The sequence below is a fragment of the Mobula birostris genome, chromosome 1, assembly GCF_030028105.1.
Source record: "Mobula birostris isolate sMobBir1 chromosome 1, sMobBir1.hap1, whole genome shotgun sequence".
NCBI lineage: Eukaryota > Metazoa > Chordata > Chondrichthyes > Myliobatiformes > Myliobatidae > Mobula > Mobula birostris.
Genome location: NC_092370.1, coordinates 91,326,900 through 91,347,231, shown reverse-complemented (window position 1 = coordinate 91,347,231; position 20,332 = coordinate 91,326,900). Strand labels below are relative to the sequence as shown.

Below are 20,332 nucleotides of genomic sequence, written 5' to 3'. Positions count from 1 at the left end.
AAACGGCCCGAAGGATCTTTGGGGACCCAAGTCATCCCAACCACAAACTGTACCAGCTGCTACCATCCTGGAAATGGTATTGCAGCACAAAAGCCAGGACCAACAGGCTCCAGGACAACTTCTTCCACCAGGCCATCAGACTGATTAATTCATGCTGACACAACTGTATTTCTATGTTATATTGACTATCCTGTTGCACATAATATTTACTATAAATTACCATAAATCGCACATTGCACATTTAGAAGGAGATGTAATGTAAAGATTTTTACTCATGTATATGAAGGATATAAGTCAATTCAATTCAAAACTCACTGGGGCCATTTCACTTGGCCCCATTAATGTCACCAGGACCCTGTTTCATCTGCTCTGGGTTCACTGGAAATGTGTTTGAAGTATTGTACTTTTAACATCTTAAAATGCAAGTGAATTGAAAGTGTGTGGGAATAACAGTCTGGAAAATGTAAACAGCACCACCAAATTCCTGAGTGTGCTGGATTGCTGGAGTTTTACTGTAGTTCTACAGTTTAAGTTCCATCAACATTTATAAAATAAGAGTTCAGAAGCCATTGTACACCTTCTACAAAGGCTTGGAGGAAGCTTAATGCAAATCAAGAAAATCTGATTAAGTAATGCTAAATTTGTGATTCAAAAGACAGGGTGAAGTATAATTAAGACACACAAGACTGCAGATGCTGGAATTTGGTAGAACAACATCTGTTGGGTGGGGGGAGGAATTGTTGATGATGTAAGTCAAAAGTGGACTGAGTGTGGGAAGGAAGGTAGCAAGCGTAACAAGGAGAGAGAGGGAGACTGTTGATACAGGGGCCAGAGGCTGGTTAATGGACTGCAAGGGTGAAGGATGATGATCAGATGAAAACAGCTGAAAGAAATGAAGGAATGGAGTTGAGAGAGGTGGATGATAGGTGGAGACAAACAAAAACAAAACAAACAGAACGAGGTGAGGGGACGGGAGAGTAAGATGGAGACTGTCAGAAGGGTGAGAGTCAACCAGTGCTGATAATGAGAGCCGTTAGGGGAGTGGTAGAAGGGCAGATGGAGCCAGAACCAGATGGGGTAGGGGAGATGGAGAACCAATGCATAAAAAGTGGCAATGCAAGGAAAATGAAGATGTGTGTCAGGAATTCTTGATGATGCATGGCTTTAAGAAAGTGGTGCTTTATAAACCTATTCACTTGCTATCTCTGTGAAATAATGGAACGTGTCCATCATAACTAAATCCATTTTGAGTGAAGAGTCTTCTGCAAGCCCAAATCTGAAAGGTAACATTTACATTGCATAGATAAGAACAGTTTTGAATGAGAAAGGCTGTAAATCTTCACAAAACTAGCCAGCGAAGCAGTATTTTTATTCATGGCCGAATGATATTTAAAAAGATCTTGAGCTCGCTGGAGATATGGAGAGAAAAGGTTAATTTGACAATTAAATCTGAATTGCCGAGCATTCCATGCAAGGTGTCGTCTGAACCTGCTTTCAGTGGAGTAAAATTAATGTCTGTAAGGGTGAAGTATTGGTGGCAGAGAAAAAAATCTATTAGGATTCTGAGTTTAGGGGTGCAGGATTTGGTTATCATAGTTTAAGCAGTAAGTCCCCAAACATTAATACTGCTTTGTAACTGAAATTTACTTGAAAACCTTTGTTCATTTTCAATATCCTCCTCCTCCTGCTTGCTGGTGCAGAAGCAATGCTGAGAAAATGAGGAAAGTTGGCTGGGATTAGGTTTGCGCTGTGAAGGTGAGGGGAATTAATGAATATAAATGCAGTTTTACTGCTTAACGTCCAAATCCCCTTAAAATATTCACCTTAAACTATAAGTAACCCTCTGATCTATTCAGGCTGTTTTCCTGATCATTTTGCTGGATTACTGCTTTGTGCCATTGTGGTTTGCTGGCTGTAAATTGTAGATGTACACAAAATGCACATCAAAATAATGCACTGTGTTTGCAGCCATTAATTATTTTGGTGTAGAGGTTGATACTGGAATGGGTCTGACTAATAATTTAGCACAAAGATGGCAATAATTGAAAATCAAAATACTGCAGAATCTGGAAATCTGACATGACAAAATACACTGGAGATACTCAGGTCAGGCCGCATCTATGGAAAGGTACTGTTTCAAACTGAAGACCTTTCATCACATTCTCATTCTGTAGATGCTGCCTGATAAGCTAAGTACCTCCAGGATTTTCTGTTTTTCTTTATCTGCCTTTCATGTTAATGCACTCTACAGCTAAGAAAGCAATTTTGAAGTGTGCCCAGTGGATGGATGTAAAAAACACAACAGTCAATTTGCATACAGCAAGCTACTGCAAACTAGAAAATCATAATGACCAGATATGATCTCTGGATAGTGATAAATAACGGCCAGTACAAAGAGGAGAACTTCCTGTTCCTCCTTCAGAATGCCATGGGATTCTTTACATTCACCTGAAGGTATCACCTTCAACAGTAGAGCATGTCCCCAGTACTGCTCAGAGTGCCAGATAAGTTTCAGCATCCAAATCCTTAGAATGAGATTCAAACTCAGTACCTTTTGAGCCAAATGCAAAAGTTCCTTCGACTAAGCTACATTTAACATTGAGACAACGTGAGCTCAGCTCTCTCCATGGAAGTGTAACATTTTGAATGCAGTTGTAACAGCATCTGGAAATGAAAGTCTGCTACAGTGAACATATTGTTTAGTTGCAACAACTAAATTGCCCTTGCCTGGCCTAATCTAATGAAAGTCCTGGTCCAATCAGGTGCATTACTGTTCTTTGAAATAACCTGGCTTGTGTGCAATTGTATTAAATCAAGGCAACTAGGAATGGGTAATTAACAGTGATAGTGCTGTCTACATCTACAAAAGGGTAGGATCAAAGGCATTCTGAGGTATTTCTAAAAAAACCAATATGCTCTGTTCAAGTGTGAGTTGTATTGTCTTTTACTTTATAAAAATGTATGACATATGCACAGTTATCATTCACAATTTCCTTGACAGTTAAGTCATTTCATTATATGTTATGTACAATGTATCATTTTGCTTTGACTGTCTGTCTATTTGTTGCATTGTATGTGTCCTTGCTAGTATTTTTTGTGCAGGGAGTTTGACTCTACATCTATCAGTCACTTATTCTGTGTGTAGATGTACTGTCCTTCCATCTCCCTCTGCACTTCTCTCCTTTAAGAAACCTTCAAGGCTGTAAAAAAAGTTACATTGGTTAAATCATAGATGGTCTTTCAACAAACACATAATAATGTTTCCACAATTTTCTGTCAAATATCCAAGTAACAAAAAATTACATGTCACTGAGTACATAACAGTTCCTCACTTCTTGTCAGCTGCACCAAGGGGTATTTTTGATAGGTACATTTATTTGTTTTATGATCGTGTTAGAGTGATTTATTACACAACTCATAGAAAAGAGCAGGTGGAAGGCATTATAACCATTATCCTTTCACTGACGTGTTCCAGCTGTTCTTACCAAATAGAAAATATTACCAGTACTAAATTATATCCACTTGCGTCCTTGCTGAGCTCAAAATTGTCCCACTTTCTTCTAGCAGCCATATGTAACTGAAAGTTAATCTTATTACTTAAATTATTTTCATTTGTGATTTATAAAACCTGTGGACAGTGTAAGGTTATATACTCCATTGACAATTGTGTTTTTTGCAAATAAAAGTCAGAGAGTAATACAGCACAGAAACAGGCCCTTTGACCCAACTTATCCATGACAACCAAGATTCCCATCTAAGTTAGTCATATTTGTCCAAACATTTAAACCTTTATTATTAATGTACCTTTCGTAATGACGATTTTCTGGGTGAAAAAGCTGCCCATTGGGTTCCTATTAAATCTTGTACCTTAAATCTATATTCTCTAGTTCTTAATTCCAGAACCCTGGGAAAAAGTCTATGCTTTGTTTTTTTTTTACTCCTATATAAGTTACTTTAGTTATTTGGAATGATCATAGTTTACTGCATAGTTAAGGACATCTTGAGAGCATGGTTTAATACAGCATGTGATTTATAAGGAGAGACAAAAACAGGGAGGTTGTATTGAATCTGACCAAAGTACCACTTAGGTCATAACAGGAGTTTTACACCTGGTGTTGATCATTCCACTTCAGGGGAGAAAATGGAAGCTCTACAGGGGGGTTAGAAAAGACCTTTTACTGGATTGGTCCAGGGGTATGGGATTTCAGATAGGATGAAGGCAATATTGTTCTCCTTAGAAGCATGCAGGAGTATAATTAAATAGAGGAATACTGTTTCCATTACCATCTGATTCATGAAACAAGGGGCACAGGTTTTGACAAAAGACACAAGGAGGGTGTAAGAGAGAAAAATAAAGACTTTTATATGGGATATTTAGAATTAGGAACCCACTGGCTTTAAATATTAGTGAAACCTTGTCATTCAGGAACTGGATAGGAATGTGGGAATCATATTTCCAGGACTTTGAAAGAGCATGAGAATGGGACAAATGAACTCACCATACTTGATGCCGTCACAAACTCAGTGGGCTGAATGATCTCCTTCAGTACTATAATAATCAATCTACAATTTAGAAAGGAAATGAAACTGAGACTATTTAACTTATTGATGAGCCTTGACATTAACATATTGATTCTTCCATCAAAGCACTAATTATATTTTGAATAACTTCAATGCTCTGTTTTTTTTTGCCTTGCTTCATATATTTCAAGCACTTAATAATATCTGAGGAAAGGAGTTTCGCTTGCTAGCCAACCCACTTTCAGCTGTGCCTTGTATATATGTGACCTCAATTATCTGCAATGTGATTAATTCAGAGTACTCACAGAGCAACAGAAGATGGTTATTAAACAGTACCATACCAGTATTATCTCAAGAAAACAAATTACAAAGTGATTACCTTCAGTGGACTTAATTGTGCCCATGGTTTCAAACTGGCTTTTCACAGCTCAGGAAATTTCAGAAGTCCAAGGTGCCCTGGAGATCAGATCCTCGACAGTCAACTGTTTCAACGTTGAACCCACGAGGATAGAAAGGGTCCAGGTGTAGCGCATTCAGGCTTCAGCTTTCAGCAGTATACCATTTATATGAATGGAGTTCCAACCCTATTGGTATTGATTTATTATTGTCACATGAATCACAATACAGTGAAAAGCTTGTCTTTCATGCTGTTAATATGTATCAAATCATTACAAAGTGCATTGAATTAGAATAAAGTAAAACAATAAAAATACGGAATAAAGTGTAAATGTTCTGAAAGAGTGCAGTGCAGGTGAACAATAAAGTTCAAGTTCATAATGAGATAGAATGTGAGGCCAGGAGTCCATCTTATTGTACGAGAGGTCCATTCCAGAGTCTAATAACAGTGGGATAGAACTTGTCCTTGAGCTTCGTGGCTTTTATATCTTTGCTTGATGGAAGGGGCAGAAGAGAGAACATCTGGGGTCTTTGATTATGCTGTCTACATTTCTGAGGCAGTGTGAAGTCCAGGCAGAGTCCATAGATGTAATGAGCTGATTCCACCTCTCACTGCAGTTTCTTGTGATCATGTGCAGAGGGGTTACTATAAGAAGCCGTTATGCATTCAGTCAAAATGCTTTCTATGGTGAATCGATAAAAGTTGGTAAGAGTCAATGAGGACGTGCTGAATTTCTTTCATCTCTCGAGAAAGTAGAGGCACTGGTGAGCTTTCTCAGTCGTATCATAAATGTAATTGAATCGGAACAGGCAATAGGTGATGTTTACACCATGGAACTCTCAACCCCAACATTGCTGATGTACTGTAGGCATGAATCAATGATCAGCTCCTCAGCTGGCATTGAGGGAAGAATTGTTGTCATCACACCTCATTGTTATTTGAGATGCAGCCACTACAGTGTTACCACTTGCAAACTTGTCGATGGATTCAGAGCAGAATCTGGCCACCCTTGTGGAGCACTAGTGTTCAGCATTATAATGAGAAAGGAGTTGCTGCCTATCCTTACTTATTGTGGTCTGTTGGTCAGAAAGTTGAGGATCAATTGCAAAGGGAGGCATTAACTCTCAGGGTCCAGTGTATGGTGATGAGTTTGTTTGATACAATAGTATCGAAGGCAAGAGTATTGAAATCATACTGTAGAAGGCCTGTTGCAAATAGTCAACACTGCAAAGGATTTGTAGTTTATTTTATTATTTTAATTATTTGTTGCTGTTTTATTTGACCTTTTTACATGAGTAAATCTATTTTGATACTTTTGAATGTCTCTAAGTAGTCATGAAGCCCACTCAGAGCATGCTTTGCCTTCAGATTTGAGAGTCAGTATATCTGACACTACATAATGCAAGCGCAGGATACCATAGGTGGTGAATACAGTCTGTGGGTAGGCTCCAGAAAATTTGGTCTATTGACTTTCAGTGAACCATACCATTTTCTCTACTTTGAAGAGATTTACTCAGCTTCTTATCTTCTACACTACTTCTGCTAATTTAGTCTGTCCTCTTTGGGGCCCAGAGGTTTTTGTCTTGCTTCTAATACAATAAAGGCTATTGCATATTAGCCAGATATGGATTTGGAAAGAACAATCTGTTCTGTTCTTTTTAACAGAAAAGAATGAGTGAAGAATAAATTATTTGGAAATGGACATATTTGTTTACTTTGAAAATCTGTCATTAATGAGAGCAATTGAAGAACAGACTCTCACTCAATTTTGACGTGCTGCCTTGCTTCTCGTAAGGTTGCAATTTAATGTGTTAACTTGTCTGTAGGCTCTCCATTTGGTCCTTTTGGAATTTTGTTGTCGGTTTATTTGTTTGATGGGTGTCAACAATTGTTTTGTTTTTGTGGAAGGGCAATCAATATTCTAATTTCACATTCATGGAGGTCAGATGTCCTGGCATCTAAAATAGAAACAGTAAAGGCTGATCAGGTACCATTTGTTGAAAGAAATACAGTTAATTCTATGCCTCCAGTTCTGAATCAACTTTATATATCCATAATAATGTAATAGATACACATATGAGATTCATTTCTACAGCAGACTGCTCGACACAATCCTTCTTAAATAAAATGTCCAAATGGGAAACATATCTGCACCACAATTGAAACTGCAATTATCGATGTGACTGCAGAACCGTGCTTCCTTTTTGCAGTTAATACAATTTTCTGTAGCTTTGTGAGCTGGTTTGAATCCATCATTTGCTCTGTGCGTATTTTAAATTCTAGTTGCTATTTGAAAAGTCTCTGTACAAATTTCAGTGGCACATTGAATGTTTTCATGTTGGTTTAAAAAGAGACCTTTATAAATGAATTTAAAAAGAAAATCTTCAGCAGCCTCAGCAAAAGTTTTAAGCATAATTGTAGCCCTATTCTAATAACTCTGAAAAATAAAATCCAACGAGGTTTTGTGAAGAAAAGGCACCCAAAGATGCCACAGCCAGACATAGTATTTTTAAAGTATTATTCACTTTTAATTCAATAAGTGCAGGTACCAATTTGAAGCAAGCATACTCCCATGTGTGTCAATGTAATTGTAAGCCAGAGTCTTTTTTGGTAAAATAGAACATAGGATTCATATTATCCAGAACGCTGTGAATAATTCCCATGATCTTCTTTGTAATTGTGGTGGGATCCCTCATGGCATTGAACTTGAATGGCTCACCTGAAAGTCAGTAACTGAAAAAGTGCAATAATTTCTATGTAGAATGTCAGCCTAGGCTTTGGATGAGATTCAGTCTCATAACCCACCATCTCAGGAACAAAGGTGCCTCTGATTAAACTGCTGTTATTGGGCTGAATTATGAATCTGTATCAGTGTAATATTGTTTGCTTTCTTCAGTTACTTTCAGAGCTTTCTGCACTGATCCATCTGCCCTTGGCCTTCTCCATTGTTACAGTAAGACCAAACCCCAACTACAAGGACACCAGCTCATATTCCACCTGAGTGATCTACAAAGCAGTGATGTAGTATATAGAACATTGAACTTTAGAGCACAGTACAGGCCCTTTAGCCCACATTGTGCTGATGTTTTAATCCACCCCAAGGTCAATGTAACACTTTCCTCCCTGCATTACCCTCCACTTTTTTCACCAATGTGACTATTAAATATCCTTAATATATCCCCCTCTACCACCACTCCTGACAGCACGTTCCATGCACCCACCACTCAATGAGTAAAAAAACTACCTCTGACATCCCCCCTATACTTTCCTCTGATCACCTCAAAATTATGCCCTCTCATATTAGCTATTTCATCCCTAGGAATAAGGCACAGGCTGTCCACTCTATCAATGCCTCTTATCATCTTATACACTTTTATCATCACCTTGTACATTTAATTTTCTAATTTCATGTAACCTGCACCTGCTCTCTTTTCCCGCTCCCACTCGTCCACTCAGGTTATCTATCACCTTTTCCATCCCTCTCCTCCACCATCCCACTATCAGCAAGACTCACAATCTCCTCCACCTGGTTCCATCTTCTGTCCTCCTTTGGTTCACCTGCCTTGTGCCCTCCCTGATCTTAATCCATGTGAGCATCATCCCTCCATTATCTAGTTCCGTTTGTCAGCTGCGTTACCCCTCCTCCCCCAGCTCTCTCAATCTACCTATCGTCATCCTCCTTCAGCTGCTTCCACCTATCATCTGCCAGGCCCTATATCACGCCTCCCTCTCACCTCTTTATACTAGCTATCTCCCCTTTACATTTTCAGTCCTGATACAGGAATTTTTCTCCTGAAGCCCCAAACAATCCTCTGCCACCCCAGATGCTACCTGACCCACTGATTATTTCCTCCGACCACCACACACAAACTGCTGGAGGAACTCAGTAGGCCAGGCAGCATCAGTGGAAAAGAGTAAACAGTCGACGTTTCGGGCCGAGACCCTTCAGCAGGACTTTTCCATAGATGCTGCCTGGCCTGCTGAGTTCCTCCAGGATTTTGTGTGTGTGTCGCGTGGATTTCCAGCATCTGCAGATCTTCTTTTGTTTCTGACTATTTCCTCCAGATTTTTTTTTGCTCCAGATTCCACCAGCTGCATCCCCTTGTGCAACTTTCAAATTTCCATCGTTTTTTTTCCACATAAAGTGGAAGATTACATTCTAATTTCATTTGCTCAATTTTTTTATTCTTCATTAGCAAGAGTAGGAAAGCTATCTGACTGCTTGCCGGCATGTACTTCTGGCTGAGAGATTGTCCGGTACCTGCAACCTGACAGCTCCAGCTCCAGGTGCAGGAAGCAGTAAAAGCAGTTAGAATTGTGTAACGTTAATAAGATCCATTCATTAGCAGGAAATGTGAAGTGATTCATTTTCCTCAGCCCTTTGTAGGATGATGAGTTTCTTTATATTCATGGTGTTATGCCTGCTACAACAACACTGGGACCTCAGGGCCTGAGGTTCAATGCGTTATAAAGCAGGCTAGTTTATCTGTAGTTTGCCCTCCATGTCGCAGAGGAGAGGATTCATGCTTTGAGCTTTTGGCTCAACATAAGTGAAGCAGACTAGCAGTGACAAATGAAATCTTATGAAGTAGTTCAGTGAAACGATGTGTTAGCACTGGGTCCAGTTAAGGCAGGGAAATAAAAATGTAGGCGACTTTATATTCTGGTGTTTTTCTGTCATGATGCAGAGCAGCCATTTTTCATGCTTGCCCTGCTTAACCTGACACATGCTAAGATTTCCCAGAATTAATGAAAACATCTGTCGCCATAGCAGCATCAATCTGCTGTTCTAACTTACAAGTTACTCAATCAAAAAGCCAGTTCAAATATTGCACTGCAGGGTTAAATGTAACAAGAGTCTGAAATGCAGTAGCTCATTGTTTCATTCATATCGGTTGGGATTTTGATTCTGCAGGTGATTTAGTGCGTAAAGGGACTAGCCAGAGTTAACCCAGTGCATAAATGGGATCATCACAGACTTGACATGCAAAAAGCTTAGAGGGTTTCCGGCAGATCAGGGAGCGTCTGTGGAGGGAAATGGACGGTCAGTGTTTCAAATCAAGTACCTTTGTCTGCACTGAAAGAGAGAGGGGATATAGCCAGAATAAAAATATTAAAAGGAGGAAAGGGGTGGAGCAAGAACTGGCCAGGTAGATCAGGAGGAGAGAGAAAAGAGTCAGAAGGAGAGCAGTTTACCACATGTAGTATTCATGTTCTAGACTACTGTTGGAATATAAGATTCCATTACAATAATTTGCATTTAGCCTCATTGCATTTAGCAGAGGACATCCAGATAACCCAAGCAGACAGAGCACAGGTACTTGTCCAAACGATCACTTAGTCTGCACCTGGTCTCACTGGTGTGAAGGAGACCTCATCAAGGGCTCTATGTACAATACTGCTCTCCCTCTGTTCTTATTCTGTCTCCTCCCAATCTACCCAGACCACATCACCCTGTCTCTTTCCCCTCCTACACTCTCTCCAACTGCCCATCACCCATACAATGTTCCCACTGGTTCACTTCCCAAACTGCTCCCATCTGTCTTCTCTACCACCGACCCTTTATCTTTATCCATGCTCCAGCTTCCTTTCCTGTGAGACTCCAACATCTTCATCCCTTTCTTGGATCTGCTACTTTTCAAGTTGTAGTTTAACTATCAGTATGACAGAATTGGTGGCTTTATGGCCAATTTTACAAATGACACAAAGATAGGTGAAGGGGCAGATAGTGTTTAGGAAGCAAGGAGCCTGCAGAAGAACTTAGATTAGGAGAATGGACAAAGTGGCAGATGGAATACCGTGTAGGGAAGCATACAGTCATGCACTTTGGTAGAAGGCTTCACTATTACAGCTTGGGGTGTCGGAGATCGGATTTCAATTCCGACATCATTTGTAAGGAATCTGTACTTCCTCCCCGTAGAATGCACAGGTTTTCTCGGGGTGCTCCTGTTTCCTACCATAGATAAAGATGTACTAGTTGGTAGGTAAATTGTCCCACAATTGTGTTAGGATTAAATTGGGGCTGTGAGATGGCACAGCTTAAGCCAGTGGAAAGGGCATGTTCCTCGCTGTATCTTAATAAATAATCAGGGAAAAAATCTGAGAAATCAGAGGCACTAAGGGACATGTGAGTCCTGGTGCAGGATTAATGTGCCTTCCAGTGCCTAAGAAGAATAATGTGAGATGCCTTAATGACTATTGCCCAGTAGCACTACAGTGAGGAAATGCATTGAGAGGTTGGTCATGACTAGACTGAACTCCTGCCTCAGCAAGGACCTGGACCCATTGCAATTTGCCTATTGCCACAATAGGTCAATGGCAGATGCAATCTCAATGGCTCTCCACACGGCCATAGACCACCTAGACAACACAAACACCTATGTTAGGGTGCTGTTCATTGACTATAGTTCAGCATTTAATACCATCATTCTATCAATCCTGACTGAGAAATTACAGAGCCTGGGCCTCCGTACCTCCCTCTGCAATTGGATCCTCGTCTTCCTAACTGAAAGACCACAATCTGTGCAGATTGGTGATACCATCTCCTCCTCGCTGACGATCAACACTGGCGCACCTCGGGTGTGTGTGATTAGCCCACTGCTCTACTCCCAATATACACATGACTGTGTGGCTAGGTATTGCTGAAATACCATTTATAAATTTGCCAATGGTGCTGCAACCGTTGTTGGTAGAATCTCAGATGGTGACGAGAGGGCGTACAGGAGTGAGATATGTCAACTAGTGGAGTGATGCCGCAGCAACAACCTTGCACTCTGTGTCAGTAAGATGAAAGAGCTGATTGTGGCCTTCAGGAAGGATAGAATGAAGGAACACATACCAATCCTCATGGAGGGATTAGAAGTGGAGAGAGTGATCAGCTTCAAGTTCCTGGGTGTCAAGGTCTCTGAGGATCTAACCTGGTCCCAACATATCAATGCATTTATAAAGAAGGCAAGATAGCGTCTATAGTTCATTAGGAGTTTGAAAAGATTTGGAATGTCAACAAATACACTCAAAAACTTCTATAGTTGTACTGTGGAGAGCATTCTGACAGGCTGCATCACTGTCTGGTATGGGGGGTCTACTGCACAGGACTGAAAGAAGCTGCAGAGGGTCATAAAGTTAGTTGGCTCCATCTTGAATACTAGCCTGCAAAGTACCCAGGACATCTTCAAGGAACAGTGTCTCAGAAAAGCAATGTCCATTATTAAGGACGTCCAGCACCCAGGACATGCCGTTTTCTCACTGTTGCCATCAGGTAGGAGTTACAGGAGATTGAAGGCACACACTCAGCGATTCAGGAACAAATTCTACCCCTCTGCCATTCGATTCCTAATTGGACTTTGAATCCTTGAACACTACCTCACTTTTTTAATATATATTATTTCTGTTTTTTGCATGATTTTTAATCTATTCAATATACATATACTGTAATTGATTTATTATTATTATAGTCTTTTTTTCTTCTATTTTTTTTATTGCATCGAACTGCTCCTGAAAGTTAACAAATTTCACGACATATGCAGGTGATAATAAACCTGATTCTAATTCTGATTCTCTAAAGGTTCATTTGCAGGTTAAGTTAGTCCCAACATGTTGATGTAGTCATAAAGAAGGCAAAACTGCAGCTATACTTTATTAGGAGTTTGAAGCGATTTGGCATGTCAACAAATATACTCGAAAACTTCTATAGTTGTACTGCGGAAAGCATTCTGACAGGCTGCATCACTGTCTGGTATGGAGGAGCTACTGCACAGAACCGAAAGAAGCTGCAGAAGGTTGTAAATCTAGTCAGCTCCATCTTGGGCACTAGCCTACAAAGTACCCAGGACATCTTTAGGAAGCAGTGTCTCAGAAAGGCAGCACCTATTATTAAAGACCTCCAGCACCCAGGGCATGCACTTTTCTTACTGTTACCATCAGGTAGGAGATACAGAAGCCTGAAAGCTCACACTCAACGATTCAGGAACAGCTTCTTCCCCTCTGCCATCCGATTCCTAAATGGACTTTGAAGCTTCGGACACTACCTCACTTTTTTAATGTACGGTATTTCTGTTTTTGCACATTTTTAATAATCTATTCAATATACGTAATTGATTTACTTGTTTATTTATTATTGTGTTTTATGTTATTTATTATCATTTTTTTCTCTCTCTGCTAGATTATGTATTGCATTGAACTGCTGCTACTAAGTTAACAAATTTCAAGTCACATGCTGGAAATAAACCTGATTCTGATTCTGAAAGGAAGGCAAACTCAACGTTAGTGTGTATTTCAAGAGGATTAGAATATAAGACTGAGGCTTTATAAAGCATGGATCAGGTGGCATTTGGAGTATTGTGAGCCTTTTTGGGCCCCATATCTAAGAAAAGATGTGTAGGTATTGGAGAGGATCCAGAAAGGTTTATGAGAATGATCCTGCGAATGAAAGGGTTAATGCAAAAAATAATATTTTGATGTTTTGAAAAGTGAGGGGGGGATCTCATTGAAACCTATCAAAAATTGAAGGGCCTAGATGGAGTTGTCATAGAGAGGATGTGGCCAATAGTGGAGAAGTTTAGGGCCAGAAGGCACAGCCTCAGAATGGAGGGATGTTGCTTAGGAATAGAAATGAGGAGGAATATCTTTAGCCTGATGGTGGTGATTCTGTGGAATTCATTGCCATGTTTGGCTCTGGAGGCCAAGTCATTGGGTATATTTAAAGCAGTGGTTGATAGGTTAGGTGTCAAGGGTTATGGGGAGATGGCATGAGAATGGATTTGGAATGCAAAGTGAGTCAACCATGATTGAATGGCAAAGTGAACCCAACTTGGGCAATGCGAGGTTTTAAAGCTAGATGGCAAAAGTGATCATGAGTTAAAGTAAGTGTGGATGGCTCCTTTGTAAATGGAAAATGGATGTGTGAAGCTGTTATAAATGCACTGACATGCAATCTGAACATCAGATACCCAACCACTGTTCATGGTACAAGATATAAATGCTAGACATTAAGATATGACTCACTGAAAGGATTCCAAACTCAGCATTACAGTTTATCAGGTTGCCTTTCAGGTACTACATGACTAAATCAATGATACATTGTCCAGGCACTTCTGCTGCATTGCACACCATGGAGGAGGCCAGAACCACAACTTTGCTCTGGTGACTCTTCAGTGGAATGGCCTGCGAGAGCTCAATTTGCTGAAGTTCTCAGCAGGGCCAAAGGAAAATCTCAGTCCAATGCCAGTCTAAAGGCTCAAAGATGGGATGCAACTGCCAGCACTGTGGACACAAGGGACTGCTGATGCTGGAATCCAGAGCAACACATAAAAAGCTCGAGGAATTTAGCAGGTCAGGCTGCATTTATGGAGGGAAATGGGCAGTCAACATTCCAGGACCCTGAATCCACACTGAAAAGAGAGATGGTAAACAATTCTCCCTTCTCTCCACTTTTTTATACCACTGCTCTACTTTTCAGTCCTGATGAAAGATCTCGACCTTGATTGTCCGTTTCCCTCGATTGATGCTGCCTGACCAGCTAAGCCCATGTTTTACTCTGCAAAACAATCATGGGTAAGGATGACAGTTTTCCTTCCCTGAAGGACATATGTAGATCACGATACAGTAACTCAGGTGTTCAGTTATTGAGATTCATTTAACTGTCATGATCTAATTAATATTTACTAATAGAAATATTCTGGGACATTTTCTAAATGTAAATCAATGTAAGTTGGACTATTGTGTAACAGTTCACAAATTGGGACATGTGATGCTTTTAAAAAGACCCAACTGGTGAAAGCACCACACCCGAAGGAGCAGTGAGCAAGCTTAGTTCCCAGGGGTGCTATTTTCATTTGAATTGTTTAAAAGGTGCATAGGCCTTTTACCCTACGATATATTTGTCAGAGCTGGGGAGCAGCCAATACCTGCCAAAAGAACATCTGCAGGCATCCTGACTTCTGCGAGGGACTGGCAGCTGTTGGTGGACCTCAAACAGCAGCTGAAGTTCCCCAATCATATCGCAGCCACCACCCTGCGACCAGACATTGTCCTTGTGTCTGAGTCTACTAAGCAAGTGGTGCTGCTGGAGCTGACAGTCACATGGGAAGATCGCCTGGAAGAGGCCTTTGAAAGCAAGCTACTTTGAACCCGTTCCTTAGCTAGAGCCTTCTGCAATTTGGGCATCGAGGGGGAGAGGAAGAGGAGAGCCATCCGCAGTACCACCGATGTGGCAGTGAGGGCCTCAAGATGGCTGTGGCTCAAAAGAGGGGAGCCATGGAGTCATAAGTAGCTAGCCATCTGGACAAAAGCTGGGGTCTGATCAGTCCCGGCTGGATCACCTGGAGGAGGGTGTATGATGTTGAAAGACCTGAAACACCCGATGATTCCAGGAACATCACTGAAGATGTGTCCAGAGGCATCAGTAGATGTACAAACGTTTGTATGTACACAGCTGATACATGAAGAGTTGAGTGGAATCAATCGAGCTGAACAAAATGTTGGTTTATGTTAAATTATGCTTCTTAAATAAGTCATAGAAATGTGACATTTAGAAGGGAGAGGTAGTTGTGTGAGGTCAACACAGCTGTTTAATTTGCCTGGAGGAAGGTGAATGTACATAGTGTTACGTACCCCGTGACTGGGTTGCCAAACCAGCAGAAATGGACCACTTAGTTGGAGTCTGGATTACTGGAACTAAGAAAGTTTTATTAAAGAAATAAGTAACACAGTACTCTAATGGCAAGGATATAAATGCAACAGGTTAGCAATGATAAAACACACATGTACACAGACCTAGGATAATAGGAATCAATCAAGCTCTATCACAGTCTAGGGGTAAAATGATCAGTCTCAAGTGACGCAGAGTTCAGTTCAGCTGAGTACAGTTCGCAGCAATCGCTGTTGTGCCATTGGAGAGAGAGAGAGCGAATGCAAATTTCGATTCACAGACCTTTGATGTTCCCCGCAGTTAGCTTTTGGGCGAGCCCTTTTAATGCCTTCGGAGGTTACCGACTGTGACCCCTCCGTTCCGGATACGATCGTTCTTCCGCGGTGAACCCGGCACCCAGGCAAGGGCGGACACACACACCAGGTTCCCGCCGATCGTACCTTCTCACCTTGTGCGTCTATGGTCGGTCCCGCAACCAGACCTCCAAACTCCCACCAACTTGTGGGGGCACACCTCACTTCCAGGGTCTCATTATCTCGTGATCTTGTAGTGTCTGTCATGCCTTAGCGAACCTGTTCCTTTTATCCCCCTGCTGAGGTATCGCCTTTCCATCAAACTTCAAACAGTTCAGGTTCGAAGCAACCGGTCTGTCAATACTCAGAACTATGTCTCTTTTCGTTAATCTCTCTCCTCTCTCATTAACATTTTGAATGCTTCTCCCTTTGTCTCTCTTATCTCTCTCATCAGCATCAATCTTCTGATAACTTGGTTTTTCGTCACAATAGGTAATTCCTAGTTTTAGGGAAATTTATGTTCCTGGCAGCTGAAGAGAAGAGAAATTTACAATTGACACATCAGACATAGCATTGCTCAACAGATTAGTGAAATATTCCTAAAGTACCAATTTATCTCTTTACTTTGCTTATTTAAGTGATGAACTTATCATAGGTAAGAACAAGAGGTCAAAGGGTTAATGATGCTACTGTTGTGACTTTCACGGTCAAATATAATATCTGCTACATAGCTCGTTATTTCTGCAATATGCACTTAGACAGTCTTGGATGTGAGCTTGCAACCAATTCTTTACTTAAGGTCTGATTGTGGTGTTTCTGGCCAGGTGGCATCAGATTAAGTTTGGTTTTCTTTAATCATACAACTTGAAATAAAAGGCTGTCTGTTCAATTTAGTGCAGTTTTCCTTAGGTTATATTTCTAATATGATGATTGGGTGAGATGTTGCTGTCGTGCGTTTGGGCAGTGGCCTTTTCCCTCCAGGGCATGGGTTCACATCAGCCAGCTTAATAGGATGAAAATCTCCCCAGCCTGCAAGTTGCGTGGCTTCAGTGTTAAGTCACGTTCAGAAATCCAAATTTAGTTCCTGGCAATCACAGCTTCAGATAAGATAAGTTATCCTTAAATGGTTGCTGTCATTCACAGGGGATTTAGGTTTGTGTAGTGGTATCCTTGCCATTCAACTTGTGGTTAAGGTTGAGACCGAGTTACCCTGATAATGGAAGTGGAAATAGGTCCAATTCTGCTTCCATGATCAGCATGAAATCTGCAAATGGTACATGAAGGTTTGGAGTTAGGGATGCTGGACTGATGATAGAAAGCTTCATCTGCCTTTTTCTGATATTCAAATTATTATGGTATTTGGAGCTCCTGAGCACTGGAATCATCCACAGCTCCTCACAAGTGAAATGAAGCAGATTTCATTATTGTAGAGATAATGTAATTCTTTCTTAAGACGCAGCTAAAGATTCTTTCATTTGAAAAAGAGAATTGACGTTAAAGCAATTTCACTGAATGATTATGTGACCCAGGAATATTAGGTTGATAGCTTAGCTTCACTTCAGTGCTCTCTTTAACAATTCAGTGTTTGGGTGTATGGGGTGTCTAGGGAGGGGTAGCGCCTCTGGTGGGGGGGCCTGCCGTGCCCTTTTCAGGGCAACTCGTCCACCTTTGGTCCCCACGTGGCGCTCAGCTCTCACCTGTGGCTCCAAATAGCTGTAGCACGCACAGCGGCCACACCCCAGTAAACCGTCTCGGCAGACGGACTAAACCAGGTGAGGGTAGCCGAGGGTCGGTGAGGTAGGGGATCTGTCTATCCCAGCGTGTGAAGTCTGTCCCTGGCAGATTGAGCAGAGACCGATTTAATGGTCCAATGGTCAAGAAGTCAGGCCCAGCAGGCGTTGTGGAGCGCTAAGAGCACGTATAGACACTTAGACGTCCCGATCATCCACTGCAGCAGGAGAGGTCTCCAGCCGTAACGGTTGTCCGTGTCACTAGATCAAGGTCTCTTCTGCTGAGAGAGTGGGATTGCCCCTGTGCAATGGCTATTCCAGTTAAAACTCCATCACGCACAGATTTCTGTTGTGCGGTTCATCTCAGTCCAAACTCAACTCGTCAAGCCCTATGGCAATGGGGGAGTTGCGAAGCAACAGGTGGAGATGACCACTGGCAGTTGTAGTCACAAACCTGCACGTAGGCGGCCTTTGGACCAGTGGTCGTTCATCTCTGTAGCCAGGGCAGCAGAGATGTCTGGCAGCATCCAGGGCAACTGGGCAGCCCTTTTTAGGACAGCACTGCCCACCCTCGCATGGGGGAGGGGTTAGAAAAGGTACCCTAAACATTGCCTGCCCCACAACATCTGGCTAGCTAACCGCGGCTGGCGAATCATCTCCTTAGCGGTCGACATGCATCAAGAAAAACAAATCAAAGAAATCTCATCTTTGGAGCCTGCAATGTCTGCACCCTGCTGCATAGAGACAAGATGGCAAGGCCTGAAAGACAAATAGCACTCATAGCGGCCGAGCTTCGCCATTATCGCATTGACATCACCGCACTCAGTGAGACCAGGCTTGCAGACGAGAGTTCATTACAGGAAGCAGTGAGTGGATATACATTCTTTTGGAAAGGGAAACCACAGACTGACAACAGGATCCACGGAGTAGGTTTTGCAATCAAAACTGCTCTGCTGAAGAACATCCCTACTCTACCCACTGGAATAAATGATCATATCATGAAGTTCCACTTTCCTCTCAGCAAGTCCCGGTATATCAGCATTGTCAGTGTCTATGCACCAACTCTCGTGAGTCCAGACGAAGACAAGGAAAGTTTCTACGAGGACTTAGACCAGACTACTCGGACAACCCCCACCAGCGATAAACTCATCATCTTGGGCAACTTCAACGCTAGGGTGGGGACAGACGGCGACAACTGGGACGGAGTCCTTGGGAGACATGGGGTGGGAAAACTAAACAGTAATGGCCTGCTGCTTCTGAACAAGTGTGCTGAGCACAACCTGTGCATCACTAACACAATGTTCAGACTTGCAAACAAGTACAAATCAACCTGGATGCATCCTAGGTCCAAACACTGGCATCTACTCGACCATGTCATAGTACGCCAGCGTACTTCAAGACATCACCATTACCCGGGCCATGCGAGGTGCTGAGTGTTGGACGGATCACAGGTTGGTTCGGTCGGTCCTCAACCTGCACATAGCCCCTTTGCATCGTAAGCAACCAAAGACTGTCAGAGTGTCATTCAACATCAGCAGACTGCAAGACTCAGGTCAAGTCCAACATTTCTAAGATGTACTTAATGAAAAACTCTCCGGCAATTCACTGCTTGTGGGAACCTGTTCTGAAAAGTGAACGCAGTTCAAAGATGTCATCACACAGACTGCAGCAACTGTACTTGGACTGAAAACCTGAGTGCATCAAGACTGGTTTGATGAAAACCACGAGACCAATTCAGCAGCCTTTCAGGGCAAGAACAAGGCCGATGCAGACTGGCAGAATGACCAGTCATCTGTCTCAAAGAAAGACAAGTTTAAACACCTGCAGTCCAAAGTACAGGCAGAACTGCAAGAAATGCAGGACGAATGGTGGAATTCTATGCAGACATGCATGCCACCAGAGAGTTCTTCAGCGCCATGAAGTCAGCTTATGGTCCTTCTAAATCAGAATGCTCCCCCTTGCTGTCATCTGACGGATCGAGCCTGATCAAAGACCAGGAAGGACTGCAAAACCGCTGGGCTGAACACTTCTCCAACCTATTCAATAGGCTGTCCGCAGTTGATCCTGATGTCTTACAGCAGATCCCTCAGCAGCCAGTCCTGGATGACCTAGACCTGCCGCCCTCTACTGATGAAATCAAGAAAGCGATCTCCTAGACAAACTCAAATAAAGCAACAGGGCAGGATGGCATTCCTGCCGAGATCTACAAAGCATTAGGCCCAAATGCCTTACAGGCGTTCCAGGACATCTGGATCACAGAGGAGATGCCTGATGACTTCTGTGATGCCCTCATTGTGGCTCCCTACAAAAACAAGGGAAGCAAATCAGACTGCAGAAACTGCAGGGGTATCTCACTGCTGTCCATCGCAGGCAAGACTTCTGCCCGCATTCTCCTGAACAGACTTGTCACTGTCTTGGAAAGGAACCTCCCAGAGGCGCAGTGTGGCTTTCAACCAGAACGGAGTACAGTAGACATGATACTTGCGTGAGGCATGTCCAGGAGAAGTGCATCGAGCAGAACAAGCCTCTTTACTGTCTTCATTGACCTGACAAAGGCATTTGACACTGTAAATAGGGAGGCCTCTGGATCATCCTGAGACATTACGGGTGTGCAAGGAAATTCGTGAAGATGATTCAGCTGCTCCACGACGGAATGACAGGACAGGTCCTTCGCAGTGGTGATACGTCAGCTGCATTTGCCATTTCCAATGGGGTGAAGCAGGGCTGTGTACTAGCCCCAGTC

General features: G+C 42.2%; 1 protein-coding gene across 13 annotated transcripts in view; it reads left to right on the top strand.

Annotated features, from left to right (window-relative positions):
• The window catches only part of LOC140198158 (receptor-type tyrosine-protein phosphatase mu-like), a 1,049,822-nt gene that overhangs the window by 842,914 nt on the left and 186,576 nt on the right, over nt 1-20,332 (top strand). The gene's annotated exons all lie outside the window — the stretch shown is intronic.